At 41.0% G+C, this 20,716-nt stretch overlaps 1 protein-coding gene across 1 annotated transcript in view; it reads right to left on the reverse strand.

The window, feature by feature from the left end:
• Positions 1 to 20,716, reverse strand: part of stol (stolid) — a 1,115,479-nt gene that overhangs the window by 630,713 nt on the left and 464,050 nt on the right. The gene's annotated exons all lie outside the window — the stretch shown is intronic.

A 20,716-nucleotide genomic window follows, 5' to 3' on the forward strand; every position in this document is an offset into this window, starting at 1 on the left:
ACGTGGAAATTCACCTAGAAAATAAGGAGCTTTCACATGACAAATCTCTCGTAATGTCATGATTTTATTTTTTGATCTAGAAGTTTTACCGTACTGTATTACTGTACTCTATTAATGTATCGCACACAATATGTCTTGTATTTCTTTATTACGTTTACTTTATATTGATGTAACATTGTTCATTCCAGGACTACAAGTGTTAGTATTTATGTTAAAAATGTGCGCCAAATTCCTAATTGTGAACACTTCTTCATAACGGACATTTTTAAATCCAAAATGGTGTTCGCTATTAAGAAGTATCACTATATTTCGTAAGTTAAACCTTCACAGATAATTTGGCCAATGTTTGATAGGGCATACAAATGTATATTCAGGGAGGAAATGAATGTTTTAATTCCAAAATATTTACTTACATATAAAATTACTACTTGCCTCTCCTCTGTTATAACCTAGTCACTAAAACTTTAATCAATAGAATATTTTCAATCAATTTTGTATAGAACTAAAAGTAACAAAATACACTGACTGACAGAGCAAATGCAACACCAAGAAGGAGTGGTCAGAACTTTATGCCAATTGCAGGGTAGACTGACGTCACTGAGGTATGCTCATGATGTGAAATGCGCCGCTGTGCTGCGCACGTAGCGAACGATAAATGGGACACGGCGTTGGCGAATGGCCCACTTCGTACCGTGATTTCTCAGCCGACAGTCATTGTAGAACGTGTTCTCGTGTGCCACAGGACACGTGTATAGCTAAGAATGCCAGGCCGCCGTCAACGGAGGCATTTCCAGCAGACAGACGACTTTACGAGGGGTATAGTGATCGGGCTGAGAAGGGCAGGTTGGTCGCTTCGTCAAATCGCAGCCGATACCCATAGGGATGTGTCCACGGTGCAGCGCCTGTGGCGAAGATGGTTGGCGCAGGGACATGTGGCACGTGCGAGGGGTCCAGGCGCAGCCCGAGTGACGTCAGCACGCGAGGATCGGCGCATCCGCCGCCAAGCGGTGGCAGCCCCGCACGCCACGTCAACCGCCATTCTTCAGCATGTGCAAGACACCCTGGCTGTTCCAATATCGACCAGAACAATTTCCCGTCGATTGGTTGAAGGAGGCCTGCACTCCCGGCGTCCGCTCAGAAGACTACCATTGACTCCGCAGCATAGACGTGCACGCCTGGCATGGTGCCGGGCTAGAGCGACTTGGATGAGGGAATGGCGGAACGTTGTGTTCTCCGATGAGTCACGCTTCTGTTCTGTCAGTGATAGTCACCGCAGACGAGTGTGGCGTCGGCGTGGAGAAAGGTCAAATCCGGCAGTAACTGTGGAGCGCCCTACCGCTAGACAACGCGGCATCATAGTTTGGGGCGCTATTGCGTATGATTCCACGTCACCTCTAGTGCGTATTCAAGGCACGTTAAATGCCCACCGCTACGTGCAGCATGTGCTGCGGCCGGTGGCACTCCCGTACCTTCAGGGGCTTCCCAATGCTCTGTTTCAGCAGGATAATGCCCGCCCACACACTGCTCGCATCTCCCAACAGGCTCTACGAGGTGTACAGATGCTTCCGTGGCCAGCGTACTCTCCGGATCTCTCACCAATCGAACACGTGTGGGATCTCATTGGACGCCGTTTGCAAACTCTGCCCCAGCCTCGTACGGACGACCAACTGTGGCAAATGGTTGACAGAGAATGGAGAACCATCCCTCAGGACACCATCCGCACTCTTATTGACTCTGTACCTCGACGTGTTTCTGCGTGCATCGCCGCTCGCGGTGGTCCTACATCCTACTGAGTCGATGCCGTGCGCATTGTGTAACCTGCATATCGGTTTGAAATAAACATCAATTATTCATCCGTGCCGTCTCTGTTTTTTCCCCAACTTTCATCCCTTTCGAACCACTCCTCCTTGGTGTTGCATTGTCACTGTCAGTCAGTGTATTATCAAATGTCTGAAGAACGAAGCAGTGCCCATGCTTGTTGTGAAATAATATAACTCAGCTAACATTAGGAGTGTAACTAGGAAATCTACAGGCGTTGTCGTAGAGCGAAACCAAATTTAATCGATACCAGGCAAGGAAACTTTCTTTACATCATCGTTGTGCCTCGAAATCAGGACGATGGTCCTGCTCGAAATACCATGATGTGACAATGTTGAGGGGAGAAATACTGGCCCGCAGCACATGTAGCTTGGAACGATAATTCGTTGATACAATTCAGACAATACTGAACCTTAGACGGCAGAACCTTCCTGGTCAGAGTTCTATGCTGAAATATTATCACATAGCAGGTTCTTCCAAGCACCGCGGCGATATACTTTAACAGACAAGAATAAAGTAAGATTTCCCTTTACACAAGATAGTTTTATTTATGTTCTTTTTTTTACGGTGCATGTTTTTTACGTAGTTCGCGCATATTCATATGTAAAGCAAAGCAAAGCAAAGTAATCTCCGTACAGGCCATGAAGGCCCTTGGAAGGGTGGAAGGTAAAGGCTTCCACTATCCGTAACCTCGGCACTTGATGGGGTAGAGTTGTTAGCCCTACATCCGGTCGCCTTTGCTCCCAGGAATTAAACTAGTACTCATTTTTGGCATAGGATGAGTGAACCTCAGGGCCATGTTCACCTCCGGAAGGGGAGATATAATTTCTATAATTTTACCACTTCCTGTAGGGGATTCGAACCCACGTCCTTCCGGGCGAAGCGAGCGCGCCTTTACTTACATGTATATTTTATTATTTGATTGCCCATACAAATCCGGGCTTTACTAATGAAAAAGACTCTTTTATAAATCAGGATTTGATTTCTTTGACAAACATCATTTGTCGTCTTAATTTCAAGTTTTCTTTCTCGCTTATCAACAAACTTTCCATTTCTTTGTGTACATTTTCCCCACCATTCTGCTAGGCTGAAAATAACTTAGCGGTAGAAATGTGTTCCAACAGGCCAAAGACATTGACGCTCTGCTTCTATTATGTCCACCGCCATCGCTTAGCATTAGTCTCGAAACTGTTCCTCCAAATAATCGAAAAGATGACAGTCGAAAGGTGCCATGTAAGAACTGTAGTTACGGGGTGGCAAAAGTTTCCACCCTATTTCACCAATTTCCTCCTTGGTGAAATAAGTGATTGAGGGTGATCATCAAGTCATTTAAGGATGATCTACTTTAAAGGATTATCTGTTGTGTAATGCTTGTCTAGTATTTGATAATAACAATGAGCAGCTATGCATTCCAAAATTCAAGACATTCAACCTTGTCGACTCTAGCAGTTCAGTGCATAAGCTTTGCCACAATTAGATTCGTGTCCGGCTCCATGGCTAAATGGTTAACGTGCTGGCCTTTGGTCCAGAGGGTCCTAGGTTTGATTACCAGCCAGGTGGCGATTTCAACCTTCATTGGTTAATTCCGATGGCCCGGGGGCTGAGTGTTTGTGCCGTATTTATGATTAGAATTCATCACAGGCAGGACCCCATCCTTACAGACGCGCAGGTCGCCTATACAGCGTCAACTCGAAAGAACTGCATCAGACCTCTTCGGAGACTACATGCCATTATTATTATCTATAACTTTTTTCGTTTTCCTATCCGACTGGAAGAGTACGCACACTGTTTGCCTAGATTTTTCCTTAAATATTTTCAACCAACTTGGAAATTTATCGAACATTTCCCTTGATAATTGTTCCAACCCCTTACTTCTCGTCCTATAAATGAATATTTGCCTCAATCAACTCTTGAATTCTAACTTTATCTTCATATTATAATCTCTCCCACTTTTAAAAGCTGAACTAAAGCTTGTTCTTCTACTTATGTCATTCCACGCCAAATCACCACTGATAGCCCGAAGCATACCAACATTTTGTACCTTTCGTTTAATGATTCATGTAAAAAGAAAAGAGAACAATTTTCCCTTCGTGAAAATCAAATGATCATAAATATTTTTCACGGTCATGGCCATTCATCAGTGGCTACTAAATTCCGATGGCAACCAGCCATAAGACATACCTGCACGGTTGCTAGGTAACGTTGTCTCACCATTCATCCATACCTTTCATCACTGCCTGCACGTTTGCTACGGCTGCACTTCCGCGTTACGTTACAGAAATTTTATTTCAAAACTAGCAAATGTACCCGTGCTTCTCTGCGGTATTTTACATTGTATAGGGAAATCGAAGTAAATCACTGTACATACAGTGAATGAGATTTTTAAATTGCATGTCTCTGAGCGTTATCCCAGAAACTACACGGAGAGGTCCCCATACGTTGTTTCCAATGTAAAGTGTGAATTGAGGAGTAGTGATGATAACGGCAGGCTCAATTGCCTATTGCAATTCACAATGGAGTTGGGAAGTTTACATTATAACTGCAGGCCCCATCGCCTAATGCGGGGTCACAATTACATATTACAGTTGAAGAGTTTTTATTATAATGCACCGAGCTCGATAGCTGCAGTCGCTTAAGTGGGGCCAGTATCCAGTATTCGGGAGATAGTGGGTTCGAGCCCCACTGTCGGCAGCCATGAAGATGGGTTTCTGTGGTTTCCCATTTTCACACCTGGCAAATGCTGGGGCTGTACCTTAACTAGGGCCACGGCCGCTTCCTTCCTATTCCTAGGCCTTTCCTCTCCCATCGTTGCCATAAGACATATCTGTGTCTGTGCAACGTAAAACAAATAGAAAAAATTATAATGCCGGGCAACTTCCCTACTGCCAGTCAAAATTCTATTGTGCTGTTATCACTATAATGACAGGCCCCTTTTCCTAATGCCAGCCAGCTTACTGCCAGTCACACTGAGTTGGCGAGTTTCCATTAAAACAGCAGGCCATTATGCCTAATGCCAGTCACATTTTAGATGGGTATATTTATTCATAATGGCGGGCACCCTTGCCCACAGCCAAACGCAATCGGGTAGGGGAGTTTTGATCAAAATTGCACGCTACCTTGCCTTCTGCAAGTGACATCGAGAAGGGAATTATTCTTTATAATGGTGGGCCTTCGTTACTAATGTCACTTATACAGGAGTTGGAAAAGGACTCCATGCCTACTGCCATTCAAAGTCGATGTGGAGAGTACTGATTACAACAGCAGACACACACTTTCTTGATCGCTACAAATCGAAATCAATATATATATCGACATACTAAAATATTGCAGATCTTCATTTACAGATTAACTGCTGTTAAACGATACGTCATATCGACAAACGGATTGTACCATAAGACGCCGTATGTAGTGGTCTAAATGGCTGGTCCTATGATATTTTCTCGTATCTCATCTATTCATAGGTCAGATTGAGTAAGGAACGGTGAATAGGGCGAAATTTGGGTAATATTATCTCACAGTGCATTACTTTTCGGATATATATGTGACAGCTACAAACATAGCATTTGGCTCACACATGGCTACTATGTGGGCAAATGATCGTGTAGAATTTGGTGATTCTGTCTTTCCTGTAAGTGATTCAAAGTACGAATTATGCGTGTAAAAGGTGCAAAATTTACCTACTATTGAGAAATAGAGGCAAATCTAACATACAAAGGATAGAGATGCGACAAAAACCATAGGACCAAAGTTGTAGATCGCTCCAATTTGAGCAGAGACTGTGCCTATATTACCGAGCGAGTTGGCTACCGTTTAGCCAAGCAATACCTCGAAACAAAGCTCCGCACAGTCATTAGAATTGCCTCGATATTTCGATATTCTTCGGGGATAAAAAGTTAAAAAATCTAAGATCTTGGAAGTTTTCCGTCGGTTACAGGTTAAAATGTATAATTTGCCAAATTTCAATTTTCTAGCTCGTCTGCCAGATTGTACCACATTCTTTATTTTAGGGGAGGGCGGTACAAATTTCAGGAAACTAAAGCCAGAAAATATGCAGATGGTAATTATTACCCTTTAAACGGATAGTTGTACGAAAATTTCGCCAAAATAGTCAATGTACAGACACATGGTCGTTATGATTTTATTTATATAGATAGATGAGAAATCTGCTCCACGTACAATACATTTGGGATATGTCTGATGGACTTAGCCTGAAAAACCGACCGTTCATGATATCACCCTTATTAATCCTCCCATCGAAATGATGCACATGAGATTTTTTGTTAGAAAGGGATGGTTTCTTTTTCGAATAAATCTCCAGTAAATTTAGGTATTCAGAAATAATATTGGCCATAAAACCTCCCTAGGACAGGTGGATTCTAAATAGCAACTTTGGTAGAAATATATTCAGTAGTTTTCAAGTTATAAGAACTCAGACCAACAAATAAACAGACAAACCGGAAAACAGACAGACAGACAGACACCAAAGCTAAAAGTATGCAGATGGTCATTATTACAGCTGAAAGGGATAACTGTAGGGAAATTTCGCCAAAATACTCAATGTACAGACACACGGTCATTACGATTTTATTTATGTTGATGATCGGTAGTGGTGAAATATTGCAACCTTATATAATCCCTGTAACAAATTTAAACAAATAATTCATTCCACTATAAATTCTCATTACACCCTGAATATCAATATAAATATCTTTGTTGCCTGTAATTATCTATATTTAATCCACATAAATCCTCACGTTTGTCATCCTGAAGTAATTTAATAACTATATTACCGAGCAAGTTGGCTATGCGTTTAGGGACGCGCGGCTTTGAGCTTATATGCGGGAGATAGTGGGTTAAAACCCCGCTGTTGCAGCCCTAAGGATGGTTTCCCTTTTTCACACCAGGAGCTGTACCTTAATTAAGGCCACGGCCGCTTCCTTCCCACTCCTATCCGTTTCCTACCCCTTCGTCGCTATAACACCTATCTGTGTCTGTGCGACGTGAAGCCAAACTTTAAAAAAAGTATTAAAATGAGAAGAAATCTCTAAACTTGCAACTTTCTTTGCAATCATTTAAGAAAAGGCAAGGAAAACTACAGATATGTAATCCGCCAACTGGGCTACTTCCCTAAATGCAGATTAGTGGTGATTTATTGAATGATTGTCAAACTATTAATGTGTAAAACGATGACGGAAATTCATTTGGACAGACTTGGGAGGAGGTTAATATTGCTGAGGCACTCTCAAGCTATTTGCTATGTTCACAGGCTCAACTTCGTGACCAAGAACCATATTTTCTTCTCCTGTAGCCCTCACATGTATTTTGAGCTAATGAATTCCTCGTGCGAGGATGAGTTATGTGAAGAGGATAAGATCTTGCAGGGTGAGGGCCGATCTATCGGATAGTGCAGCCGGCTGCTTGATTAATGGAGCGGACTCAAATCATTGCTTCTGGAATTCCTGTTTCAAAGTGCGGCAAGGTAAAGAATTTCTTGTTACTCCAGAAGGCGCAGGGTGAAGATGAATGCGTATTTCTCATGAAAGGGAAAGAGGGAAGGAATTTTGAAATATCTGTGAGCGGGCAAAGTGGACTGTAATCTTAGAAATAACAAGACCCGTCTCTGTAGCCGTGAAGATTAACTAATGTGTCACAAAAGGTTAAGAGTATCTCAAGTCAAGTTCTTCGAAATTTTCCTTGAATTCATGTTCTGTTCCTCAGTATTGACATTAAAAAGGAACCACTTTTCCATTTGCGAAAATGAAATCATCATAAATACGTATCTTGGCCCTCCATCAACGGCTGCTAATTTCAAATGACCACTAGCCATTGTCAGGCCATCCATCAATACCCTATGTCACAGCCTGCACGTTTTCTAGGATTACACTTCCGTCACGCTATCTTCTGTAACGCGTGTTTTCAGGGGACCCCCAGCTATAAGATATATTTTTGGCAATATGCCTCCTGGTTGGGCGTCATCTGAAATTAACGGTACAAAATGTTACCTAGCAACAGTAATAGTGCATAGTAGACGGACTGGCCGTCCAGTATCGTTGTGGTGCACCCCACAGCTCTTCAGTAGTCCCAGCAAGAGGCAGTTATAAGCAGAACTACAGTCTCTGTTGTAAAGTGTCAGCGGTGGGACTTGAGAATGTCGTAGTTAGAGCAACGGACAAATTTCAAGTTCTGCCAAAAATCAGGAAAACTCGCCGACGGAACGTTTGAGATGATCAAGTCAAAATTTACCAGATAACCACGATAGTAAAAAGACACAAAATGACACGTCGGGAGACTATGAAATCCTTCAGCTGTTAGCGCCAGTCCAACACATATTAACTGTACTACATACATACGTGTATACCGTGTTGCCTACACTGTAAGCGCCAGTCCAAGAAGTTATATAGTGGCTTACATGAGTGAACGCCGTGTTGCCTGCACTGTAGGCGCCAGTCAACGAACTTATTGAGTGTAGTAGTATCTTATGACAGGCCATCTGAAGTTAGGGATATAAAATGTGGAACGCGATGTTACCTAGCAATCGTTGATGGATGATTTAACCTGCGGACATATAACATAACCTACAACCCGTTTTCCACTCATTGACCGTGACAGGGATGGAACGAATGAAGCCCCCAGCTTGCTTCGAGGTTAGTAATAGTGCCGGCTGCCGAAGCCTGTCACACTCCTCTGGAGCAATGATTAATGATCGACAGATGAAATGAAATGATGCTGGATACTGTTGCTGGAAGGAAAGATGACAGGGAAAACCGGAGTACCCGGAGAAAAATCTCTTTCGCATCCGCTTTATTTATACAAATCTCATATGGAGTGACCGGAATTTGAACCACGGAACCCAACGGTGAGGGGCCGACGCGCTGCCGCGTGAGCCACGAAGGCTAAACAACCGAGAGACATATAATACATATTTAGTATCATTTGATTTCCCAAGGGAATTTTGACATCATTTTTCATGACTATCAAACATACAAAAGGAGTCGTGTGGCTCATACAGACCAAAGAGGGCCTTGGCTGTCCAGCTTGATGACCTGCAAAACGTTGGAGATCCATGTGGTCAGCGCGACATCTTCAACCGTTATACGTAGTTTTTGATTGCAGGGAATATTTTATTTATTTATTTATTTATTTATTTATTTATTTATTTATTTATTTATTTATTTATTTATTTATTTATTTATTTATTTATTTATTTATTTATTTATTTATGTATATCGACTTTCCCCAGCTGGAGTTTGCCCTTGAGGACAAAGTATACTTAAAGGCAAGATTATTATTAAAAGTAATTTTGAGTTGGTTACCACATTTGACATACTGTACGCTGTTGCATCAGAGAGTTTGGGATACATGGTTATTCAGGATTTGGATGGAATAATTCAAGCCAATCACTGGAATTTCTTTTATCCTCTTCAGACTTGTCACCCACATTTGGGTATGAATACAATAATATCACTTTCTGGAGTTCCGATACTGTCATTATGTCCATCTATAACACTAGCTGTTCCTTTTACCCTACCAAATTTTCTTTTCCACATACGTGATACAAAGATCTGTGCGATTTCTGACCTAATGTTAACTTATATGGAAAAAAACAAATTATTGCTATATTTGAAATAATGTTGAGAATATGTTGTTCATATTATTCATCAGTATATTCTGAGTCCGAAGCTGTATCGGCAGTTAGAACAAACTACAAAAGAGCCGTTTAGAAAATGTTATTTTAAAATTAATCAAGTACCGAACGTCAGTTTTCTAACTTGTAGGACCAAGAAAACCCTAGAAAGGAATGTCTAATCATTATAGAAATATTTATGTAATATTTAAAATATTCCTCCTTCACATACTGAATGCACATTCTGACAAGAACAGTATGGGACATTGTCACTGCTAAATCATCAGCACCGTTCCTTGTTCACAAACCTGTTGCAGATGTTTAATTGTCAATATTTCAGAACATATTCTACAAGAAATCGTACTACACTGATATTCACAGAATAACATTTAACTGCCCTCTCATGTGGACACTGGGTATTAAGAGGATAGGCACTGAATTCATACATACGTTGTGCAGACATACATGGGTATGATAGTCGAGTGGTATCATCACTGACTTCTAACCAAGGCGGCCGCGGTTCGAATGAGGCCAATGGCAATTTTGATTTCAAAAGTTATGATATTCCTCTGTCTGACTAATTGGCTGAGGCCTTTGGTTGAGAGGATCCCAGGTTCTATTTCCGGCCGGGTCGGGGATTTTAAATCTTCTGGCACAAGGGTTGGGTGTTTGTGCTTGTCCCAACACTCTCCTCTTCATATTCAGACAACACACCCCACTGTCAAGCATCACAGAAACACAAACACCTAGTCCCCGAGCCATAAAAATAATCAGACGTGATTAAAATCCACTACCCGTCCGGGAATCGAACCCAGGACCCTCTGAACTAAAGGTCTGAACGCAGATGACTCAGCCAAGGAGTCAGAATTCCGCATCCACATCTATCCTTACATATTCATTCCTCAGCCCATCCAAGCGGGTAGATCTCATTCTCCGTCGTAACATATCCATTTCCAACCCCCCCCCCCCCATCTTACCACTTGGTCTATCGTTCAGTGTTCAACACTCCGAGCCGTAAGTTATATAGTTTTGTAATTATTGGTTGAAGTCTAGTATACAGTTTCTTTTTACAACAATTCGTTTTACGTTGCACGGACACAGATAGGCCTTATGGCGACGATGGGGATCGTGGCCTTAATTAAGTTTCAGCTCCAGCATTAACGTGCAGTAAAAATGGGAAACCACGGAAAAGCCTCTTTAGAGCTGCCAAAAGATGAGTTCGAATCAACTATCTCCTGAATGCAAGCGGAAAATTACGTGACCTAAACCTTTCTTTTTTACCTTCAATTTGCTTTACGTTGCACGGACGCAGATAGGTCATATGGCCACGATGGGATATGAAAGGGCTGGGAGTGGAGAGGAAGCAGCCGTGAATTTAATTAAGGTACAGACCCAGCATTTGTCTGGAGTAAAAATTGGAAAACACAGAAAACATTCTTCAGGGCTGCCGGCAGAAGAGTTCGCACCAACTATCTGCCGAATGCAAGCGGATAGCTACGTGACATAAACCGTGTAGCCACTTGTTCGGTTACTTTTTCTTTGGTACACACATGTATATATCGAGGGATGCAGTAGGCCCACTTATTAGAACGGAACGGTACACGTAAGTTACTATTAAAAAAAAGCAATCAATCAATGGGTTAGTACACAAGAAATTGACAGTCACATAGAACTTCAACAGCACGTTGTACTTTATGACGGCAGAAGAAACACTAATATCTAACCGAGCGAGTTGGTTGTGAGCTTGAGGGCGAGCAGCTGTGAACTTGCATTCGGGAGATATTGGGTTCGAAACACTGTCGGCAGCCCTGAAGATGGTTTTTCGTGGTTTCTTATATTCATACCAGGCAAATTCTGGGGCTGTAACATAATTAAGTCCATGGCCGATTTATTCCCACTCCCACTCCTACCCCTTCCCTACCCCATCGTCACCATAAGACCTGTGTCGGTGCGACGTAAAGCCAATTGTAAAAACATCTAAAAGGTTTGTCGGCTGTGTTTTAGATTCTGAGAAATCCTTTCCTGGATATCAATCTAAAAGCCGAGTAAAGTACTGTTAGGGAATGAGTAAACAGTAGCTGAAAGGAAGTGATAGCCATCAGCTTTTTGCACGTTGTGTTATCGAGCTCCTGAAAGCGTACAGAGTAAAACAGGCTTGTCTGCATGTCCGCTCCTGATTGACTTTCCTTGTCGCATGATTAGGGGAGGACTGCGGCCATATCGCGGCGTTTGTTAATCGCCATCTAGCGGCTGCAAGAAAACATCACTCCACTCAATGATAGATCGCCACTGCTAAAAACCAGCAGATCCTAGTATGGTTAATTTGGGCAAATACGTAGCATGAGGCGTAAATACAATATTGATAACTCCGGTCAGGAAAAACTCAATAAAATACAAACTACAGAATTACTTTTGAAAGGTTCCCATGACGTCCGCCTGTGTAGTATTATATGGTGATTAGTGTGATTAGCTGCCACTCCTGGAGGCCCGGGTTCGATTCCCAGCTCTGCCACCAAATTTGAAAAGAGGTACGAGGTCTGGAACGGGGTCCACTCAGCCTCGGGATGTCATCTGAGTGGAGGGGGGATCTATTCCCATCTTAGTTATCCTCAAAGTGATTTTTCGTGGTTTCCCACTTCTCCTCCAGGCAAATGCCGGGATGGTACCTAACTTAAGGCCACGTCCACTTCCTTCCCTCTTCCTTGTCTATCCCTTCCAATCCTCCCATCCCTCCACAAGGCCCCTGTTCAGCATAGCAGGTGAGGCCACCCGGTCGAGGTACTGGTCCTTCTCCCCGGTGGTATCCCCGGCCCAGTGTCTCACCCTCCAGGACACTGCCTTTGAGACGGTAGAGATGGGATTCATCGCTGAGTCCGAGAGAAAAGCCATGGCATATTGATTTTAGATTTTAAGGTTAGTGTATTCTCCTTGTGGGCCGGAGAGTGTAGCACTCTGTATTCTCCCTGTCAGAGAATACAGCCTCACTGCTTAAGGCAGTTGTCAGCATATTATCCCATTTAAAGTTTCACCACTCGTTTAAATGGGAGGTTATATGGAAAACGTTCGAAAATGAATATATCTTAAGAATGTAATTATTCGTGCTACATGTTGTTGTTGTTTGGTTCATAAGTCCATATACTGGCTTGATGCAGCTCTGCTTATTTCCCTATCCTGCGTTAATTTTTTCATTTCTATATAGCCACTACATTCTACATCGACTGTAATTTGTAGATCATATTCATGCCTTAGTCTATATACTCTCACCAGGATTTATTGATTCAAGAGCTGGGAAAAAATCCAAAGAAAAGCAGCTTGATTAGTTCTGAGTGATTTCCGACAAAAGGGTAGCGTTACAAAAATGTTGCTGAGTTTGGGCTGGGAAGACTTGGGAGAAAGGAGACGAGCTGCTCGATTAAGTGGTATGTTCCGAGCTGTCAGTGGAGAGATGGCGTGGAATGACATCAGTAGACGAATAAGTTTTAGCAGTGTCTTCAGGAAAGATCACAGTATGAAGATAAAGTTGGAATTCAAGAGGTCAAACTGGGGCAAATATTCGTTTAAAGGAAGGAGAGTTAGGGATTAGAATAATTCTCCAAAGGAGATGTTCAATCAATTTCCAATTTCTTTGGGATCATTTAAGAAACAACTAGGAAAACAAGATATAGGGAATCTGCTATCTGGGCGACTGCCCTAAATGCAGTTCAGTAGTGATTGATACCGTTCCTACCGCCTACAGTTCCCTCAAAAACTAAGTGTACACGTCCTGTGTATCTTAACATATTTCGCCAACGATTCAGTATCCCTTCGTTCGTGATTCGATCTGCCTATTTCATCTTCAACATTCTTCTGTAGTACTACATTTAAAATCTTAAGTTCTCCTTCATTCTGAGCTAGTTAATGTCAATGTTTCACTTCCATGCAATGCCACTCTCCAGAAGAATATCTTCAAAACATACTTCTAATTCCTATATCAATGTTCGAAATGAGCAAATTTATTTTCTTAAGAAATACCTGCCTTGATATTGCTTGTTTGCATTTAATGCCCTTAATTCTGCCGTCGTTTGTTATTATACTACCCAAGTAACAATATCCATCTACTTCCTTTAACATTTCATTTACTATTCTAATTTTTTCTGCATCATCTTACTTCGTTCGACTGCATTCCGTTACTTTCATTTTGTATTTATTTATTTTAATCTTTTACTGCTTCTCCAAGAACGTGTTCAATATCATTCACCAATTTATACAGATCTTCTGCAAAGTCAGATTAAATTATATATATTACAATATTATTTTGCCATAATATGTATGCTACATATTATTATTAATATAATAATAATTATTAACCTCATCTACAAATATCTGGGGCTAGCACTTCGTGTGGATAAAGCCTAATTTTACGACCGGATGCCCTTCCTGATTATTGGTTTTAAGGTTAGTTTATTCTCCTGACCGCGCGATTTGGCCGTGTAGTTAGGGGTGCGCAGCTGTGAGCTTGCATCCTGGAGATAGTGGGTTCGAGCTGTACTGTCGACAGCCCCGAAGATTGTTTTCCGTGGTTTCCCATTTTCACACCAGGCAAATGCCGGGGCTGTACGTTAATTAAAGCCACGGCCGCTTTCTTCTCACTCCTAGCACTTTTTACCCCTGTGGGTGGGGATTGTAGAAACACCCACGGTATCCCCTGCCTGTCTTACGAGGCGACTAAAATTGGCCCCAAGGGCTCTGAAATTTGGAGCGTGGGTTGGCGACCACGGTGTTCCTCGGCTGAGTCCTGGCATTGCTTCCACTTACTTTTGCCAGACTCTTCATTTTCATCTATCCTATCCGACCTTCCTTGGTCAACCCTTTTTTTTTCGACCCCATCGCTATTAGGTTTCTGAGGCCTAGGGAGTCTTTCATTTTCACGCCCTTCGTGGTCCTTGTCTTCGTTTGACCGATACCTTCATTATTCGAAGCGTGGGATCCCTTCCATATTTTCTCTCTGATTAGTGTTATATATAGGATGGTTTGCTTAGTTGTACTTCCTCTTAAAACAATAATCACCACCACTCCTAGCACTTTCCTGTCCCATCGTTGCCATAAGGCCTATCTGTGTCGGTGCGACGAAAAGCCAATTGTAAGAAAAGAGTTATTCTCCTTGTGGGCCGGAGAGCGTTGCACCCCGTCGTCTGATTGTCTGTTGTGTGATATGTTTTATGGAAAAGGTGATGCGTATTAAAACGAACTCATACACCCAGTTTCCAGGCTGGAGCATTTAAGCAGACCAGGTTAAATTCTCCGGGCCGATCCAGCCTAGAATCGAGTCCGGGACCTTATGTACCAAAGGCTACTACGCTGACCATTCAGCCAAGGATCCGGACAATTCGTGTCATATAATATGAATAAATGTCCAGTTCCATTGTGTTTTCAAATTAGAGGGTGAAAATACATTGTGTAAGACTTGTCTACATATTACTCTTGCAGATCAATAGTGATTCTTGGAATGGATTGGATTGGACTGAACTGCCAGCATTGTACCAATCCAATTCATTCCATCTTCAATTAGGACTCACACAGGTGTCAAATTCGCCATCAAGTTGTTTGCCTAGTCTTGTCTTGAATGCTTTCAAAGAAATTACAACAATTTTGAGGTATTTTTAAGAACATGCGTTTTTAATTCCTGTTACTTGAAGGGTAAAACAAAATCATAGGAACTTTTTATAAGTAAACCTTTATTTAATTGGCTCGTGCTCTGAAGATCAAAAATTATTTTGAATTATGTTCTTGCTGTATGATGCTATGCAGAGCGGCGAGCGCGGTTCATTAGCGTTCGGGTATGCGTATCGAAGCGCACGGTGGCATTTTTTGAAAATGTTGTGTAAAATGTGTAAGGTAACACATTAATTATGCAAACTCTAACTCATAGACTGAGAGGCTAGAATATTCCACTTTATGTAGGTGAAAATTTGGAAAGATTTGTACTAAGCGAGTAAAGAATTCAAATCACACATTCAGCTTCAGAACAGAAGCCGTTTTAATAAAGGATTGTTTGTGAAAATTAATTATATTTTATGTTCAGTTCGAACGAAAGGAACTAACAAAAATGTGTTTTACCAAGAACTTCCAAATGGTAGTATCTCTGTTAGTGTTAAAATCAGATAAATATTTACATAATATTTTTTGCTCTAATCTTGAGCTCCCAACTCCGTAAGTGACGGCAAATGACGATAACCATCATGAATCGTCTAGTATGCTTCCAGCTCTTGGTAGTGTAAGATCCCGCGTGGTAGTATTTTAATTATACAGGATATCCTTGAAAACGTTTCCGGTATTTACAGAGAAGGCAACACGTTACAAACGAAGAATAAATATCCTATAAACATTAGTCTCAAACCCATTATCTTCGCAGGTATTGTCCGCTGCCATTATTATAATAATCAAGATTTTCTAATAATTTAGGAAAGGACGTATGCAACAAAAGAGGGATATACATTCCCGTCTAAGCATTGGTCATAAACCTTCTAGTGTGTTTCGTTATGGTCTTATAAGGATGGAGCTCAGGCCCATTTTCATCATAGGATTGGGCGACACCTAACATGGTTCTCCCATGAGGAATGAATTGGTCGGGGAGGGGGCTTTGAAGACGTGTAAAGACCACGATGTATGTGGTCGCTGTAAATGAAGTGGATACACAAGAAGAACGCGTCTTCAATGCCTGTGACGCAATCTGGCAACATCCATGGCTGTTCCAGTGAATGCGTGATTTCATACGACGTATGGAGGAAGGCTACATTGTAATAGATGGTGGCCATATCGGTCACATATTGTGAAGAGTACATCAACACATAGTGATGATAGTGGTAGCGGATCTTCATTCCAAAGATACTGGGTTAGCGAACAATGTTTGTAGGATCTTTATTCCTTCGTTTGTTGCAAGCTGTCCTCTCTGTAAATTTTGGAACAGTTTTCAAGGACACCCTGTATATTGTCGTTGCGCCTGAGAAAACCATTATATGAAATATCTTAGCTTAGAACTTTGTCCAGTAAGGTTCTGTCATTTAAGGTTCAATATTGTGCGAATGACTTAAAAGAATTTTCACTTTTGTGACGTATGTGCTGCGGGTCAGTATTTTCCCCAAAACGTTACCACATAGCAGTAGTCGCAGGCGCAATGACGATATATGGTATTTAAAGGGGATTACTTAAAACGCTTTTGTGGAATTTCATATTCTATCGTACCCGACCACGATAACTTCTATCGGAAAGGACTCTCCACGGATAATCCCAGGTATTTCTGTAGTCGCTGGAGCCACCTATATCATTTTCGATAGATCTATTCTTCTTCTTGTACCACATCCTCATTGGACGATCTGGTTCTTGTTCTCAGCATCTCGGAAAATAGTACGGGTGCTGAGCCCATACCATTCCGTAGCCAGGATATTCTCCTTCTTATCCTACTTCTCCTTCCTTCAATTTTACCTTTAAGATAAGCTGCGAGCGACAGGCCGATTCTTCTCTCTTCATATTCTGACGTAACCTGCCCGCTGGTAGTAGTGCCCCTGTGAAAATCAGTTGGTAGATATCCCATTCATCATGTATGAATGCGGGACATTTATAAGTAGAAAGTACGGCGTTCGGGAGCTACCTGGTATAAATGGACAAAGTACTCAAGTTTCTTTCTTTTTTGATGCTGTGCATGACCACTAGATTTTTATTCAGGCGTTGGAGAACTTCAGTGTTACGTATCCTGTCAACCCATAATATTATGAGTAGGCGCCGGGAGCACCACATCTTAAATATTCTAAGTATTTTGGGGGTGTTTTCTTGTCAGGGACCAAGTCTCGACACCATAACGTAAAACAGAACATACGTAACACCGAAGTAAACAAATATGGAGATTGATATTAAAGTCCCTGTTACAGAGAAGAATTCTCTTGAATGCAGTCCTTGTCTCTTCAATCCGGGACCTAATTTCAACAGCATTGTTCCAGCTGTGATCAAGTACGCTGCTGACATACTTGAAGCGTTGAACTTATTCCAGTGATGTGCCAGCTACTGTAAAGTTAACAGGTTGAATGACATGTTTTATGATGACCATTACTTAGGTCTTTACCGTGTCAGAGGTTTAAAGCCATTTCGCTTCCTGATACCATGTGAATTTTCCAGGTGTAAATTTCCATATTGAGTCCAACATGATTCAAATCTCAGACGTCCGTCTGGAAAGCCAGAATCTGCACACCAGTGTGCACATTCCCCCTCCTCCCATACAGGGACGAATATATACGTCATACCTTGTTAGGGTTTTAATCCGTGAGCTACCGTGATCGTTAAAACTCTTAAAGTTGTGGAGCCTGATTTCAAATGATATTCATACTTTAGTGTCTACACTAGGTTGTAGACTTGCTATGTTACGAGCATGGAGTTGTTCTAACAAGTACGATGTATTGATTACCCTGCGGATATAAGCTACATATCGAAAACATCAGTCACATGTGTCATGTATGCTGCACTACATGTAACATGTGTCGGGAGTACGATGTGGTTAGCCTCTCTTTTATGGTTAACCACAATACAGTGAACTACAAGGAGAATGATTGAAGTTAATTATTAATTTATAGTAACTAAAAATTATCATTATTTTATTACGCACTACGGGCTGTTGCATTTGAGGCACGATGGTTTGAACTTCATCGCAGGCAATCTTGAAACTGTACAGATTGAGAATCAAAATCATCTCGTACGAAGTTAAAAGCTTAGTGTTAGAATAAACCTGGCTGTCAATTATATTACTTAACGTGGGAGAAACTAAGCAAAGATCTAATTCATTAAATTTGTAAGAGAAGTTGGGATGTTCTCTCTCTTCAAACTAATGTCATGGTATTTCCGTAGGTAAATTTCGCTTCCCAAAAGGGGTATACCAAGTCTTCATTAACAAGCCAACTAAATATCAGCTATTCTGAATTCACCCTTCTTACTTAGCATGGAGGGCCATAGCAACCTAAAATGAGTTTATTCCCATCATACCGTTCTATAAAAACAAATACCAGCTGAAAGAAGTTGAGATTATCGGCCTAATGGTTGGTGTTCGTGACACAATGCCCGGCTTGTTCATAGAACTCTGCTGTCTATGAACAGCATTGAAAGCATAGTTACCACCACCATACTTGGATCTGTACACATTCTGAGATGTCATTTGTTCGGACATCCATACTTAAAACAAAGACATAAAACCGCTATATTTATATCAGATAAAAATATTTTTATCCCGGCAAGCTATAATTTGTCCGTTGTGACAACCTGTAATTGCTCGAAGCCATTGATTCGTTCATTACATATATACATCAATATTTATATACTGTAATACTCCGTTTATTAATTACACTAATATTGCAGATGATTTTATTTTATCTTAGTCTGCAGAAGATCTGTATAACCTGGCTAATGGTTTGAACATAGTCTTGGCGAAGGAGTAAAAGGTGAAAATGAATAAGTGCAAAACAAAATTAATATAGTGCAGCGCCGGATGATATACACACACACATGCATAAATCGAGTTTATTCCTGACTTAGCCTTTATCTCCTCATTTGGAATATCCTCCTGCCATTCTTCCCACCTGAAACTACAAACAATCATTGTCGCTACTTTCATGTATGTTATTTTTAACTTATGGATGAGATATCTGAGTCCACCCTGCTTTATTTAGTTAGGGTCTGACTTTTAATGGCGAGAGTGTCTGGGGGACATGTTCGGATTACATCGTATAGGTCTTCTCATTTGACGAACAATAGGCGATATGGAGATGATGTTACTGAGGTAGGTAGAAGGTGAAACCGCGTTCATGGTAACGCTTTAAATCGAACTTATTTTAAATCTCTCAGGTATGTGCTTGAGATCATTGTTCTCCAAATTTACCCGAGTTTAATCGGTTCGAATCTCAAATCCCTATTTTGATAAACTAAAAATATAACGAAAATCGTAGGTTTTAATTTAATTTCTCATACGCTTTGAAGAATCATGCGCTCTTGAAATCTGAATTCAACCTTATAAATAAAGTTGTTGGGGGTCCACTGCCTGTAATGTTATTAATGTTGCCATATTTTGATATACAGTATTTATTAGCTTTCTGCAAACTAAATATTGGATCAGTAGGTTTAACTTTCGTGTCTACTGTACCATCACGGGTAAACGGTTGCATGGATATCGACCAAACTTCATATTTAGAGTCTACTCATCCAGGAGCAGGTTCCGATATGCTTATCATTTTAAAATCACTTCATAGACTGGGCGTTTATACGAAGACCAGAATAGTTTCTTTTCCATATTCTCTTACACTAAAGATTGTATCTCGATCACGGAGAATTTTGCACAACTTCGGACCAGGAACTGAACCGTACAATAAATTCGGAAACAGTCATCATTGTCTCTCAACTTTCTTCAGCGTCATCGCCACGCGCTTTCGTAGGAAAGTACCGTTTTAACATGCCACAGGAAACTTGTGAGTAGATACATGTTACTGCTCATAAATTCCCGCACTGCAAATTCCTGTGCAAAGAATGGGTACAGTGCTAGTTAGGAAATATAATTTACTAAGAAAAATGTTTGGTGTAGGAAACCCTTGCGCATACTTACGTACTTTCACTACGCTAGGCAAACCGCACGCTATCGTCTTCATATTAGTAAGTCAATGTCATGGCTATACTTACGTAACCACGGTATGTGGTCTAGGAGTAAGCTAATGGGCACCTTTCCAGAAACTATTTTGTAAAAAATATATTTTCAGGCTTATATCTTTAAATAAATCAAAGCCATGTGACAGATCCACCTGAGAACATGTTTGTGCAAAATTTCACGAAATTCCGCCCAGTGGTTTAGATGTGATATTGTTTAGGAAGGCAGGCAGACAGAAAGACAGACAGGGATGCATGGTTTCAGGAACCGGAATATGTTCACTTAGTTGAACTAAACCTATCCTTTTATATTTAATAATCTTTCCCATGAAAAACTCAATTTCACTCCTGAGAGTGGCTGATTGGAATGGCCGGAATCTTTATATAAAATCAAAATGCGAAATATGTACATTAAATATAGTAAATATCAGTGAAATATGTAATTATATCCGTAATATTCATAAAATATGTAATTAAATATGCAATATTCATAATATATGAAATAATATTATTGCACTAAATTTAGAAAATCTTCGTTTATTACTTTTACTAGCAAACGCACCGGTGCTTCTCTACGGCATTCTACCATTTATAAGGATTTCTACGTAAATTACATGTCTCTTA

The sequence above is a fragment of the Anabrus simplex genome, chromosome 4, assembly GCF_040414725.1.
Source record: "Anabrus simplex isolate iqAnaSimp1 chromosome 4, ASM4041472v1, whole genome shotgun sequence".
NCBI lineage: Eukaryota > Metazoa > Arthropoda > Insecta > Orthoptera > Tettigoniidae > Anabrus > Anabrus simplex.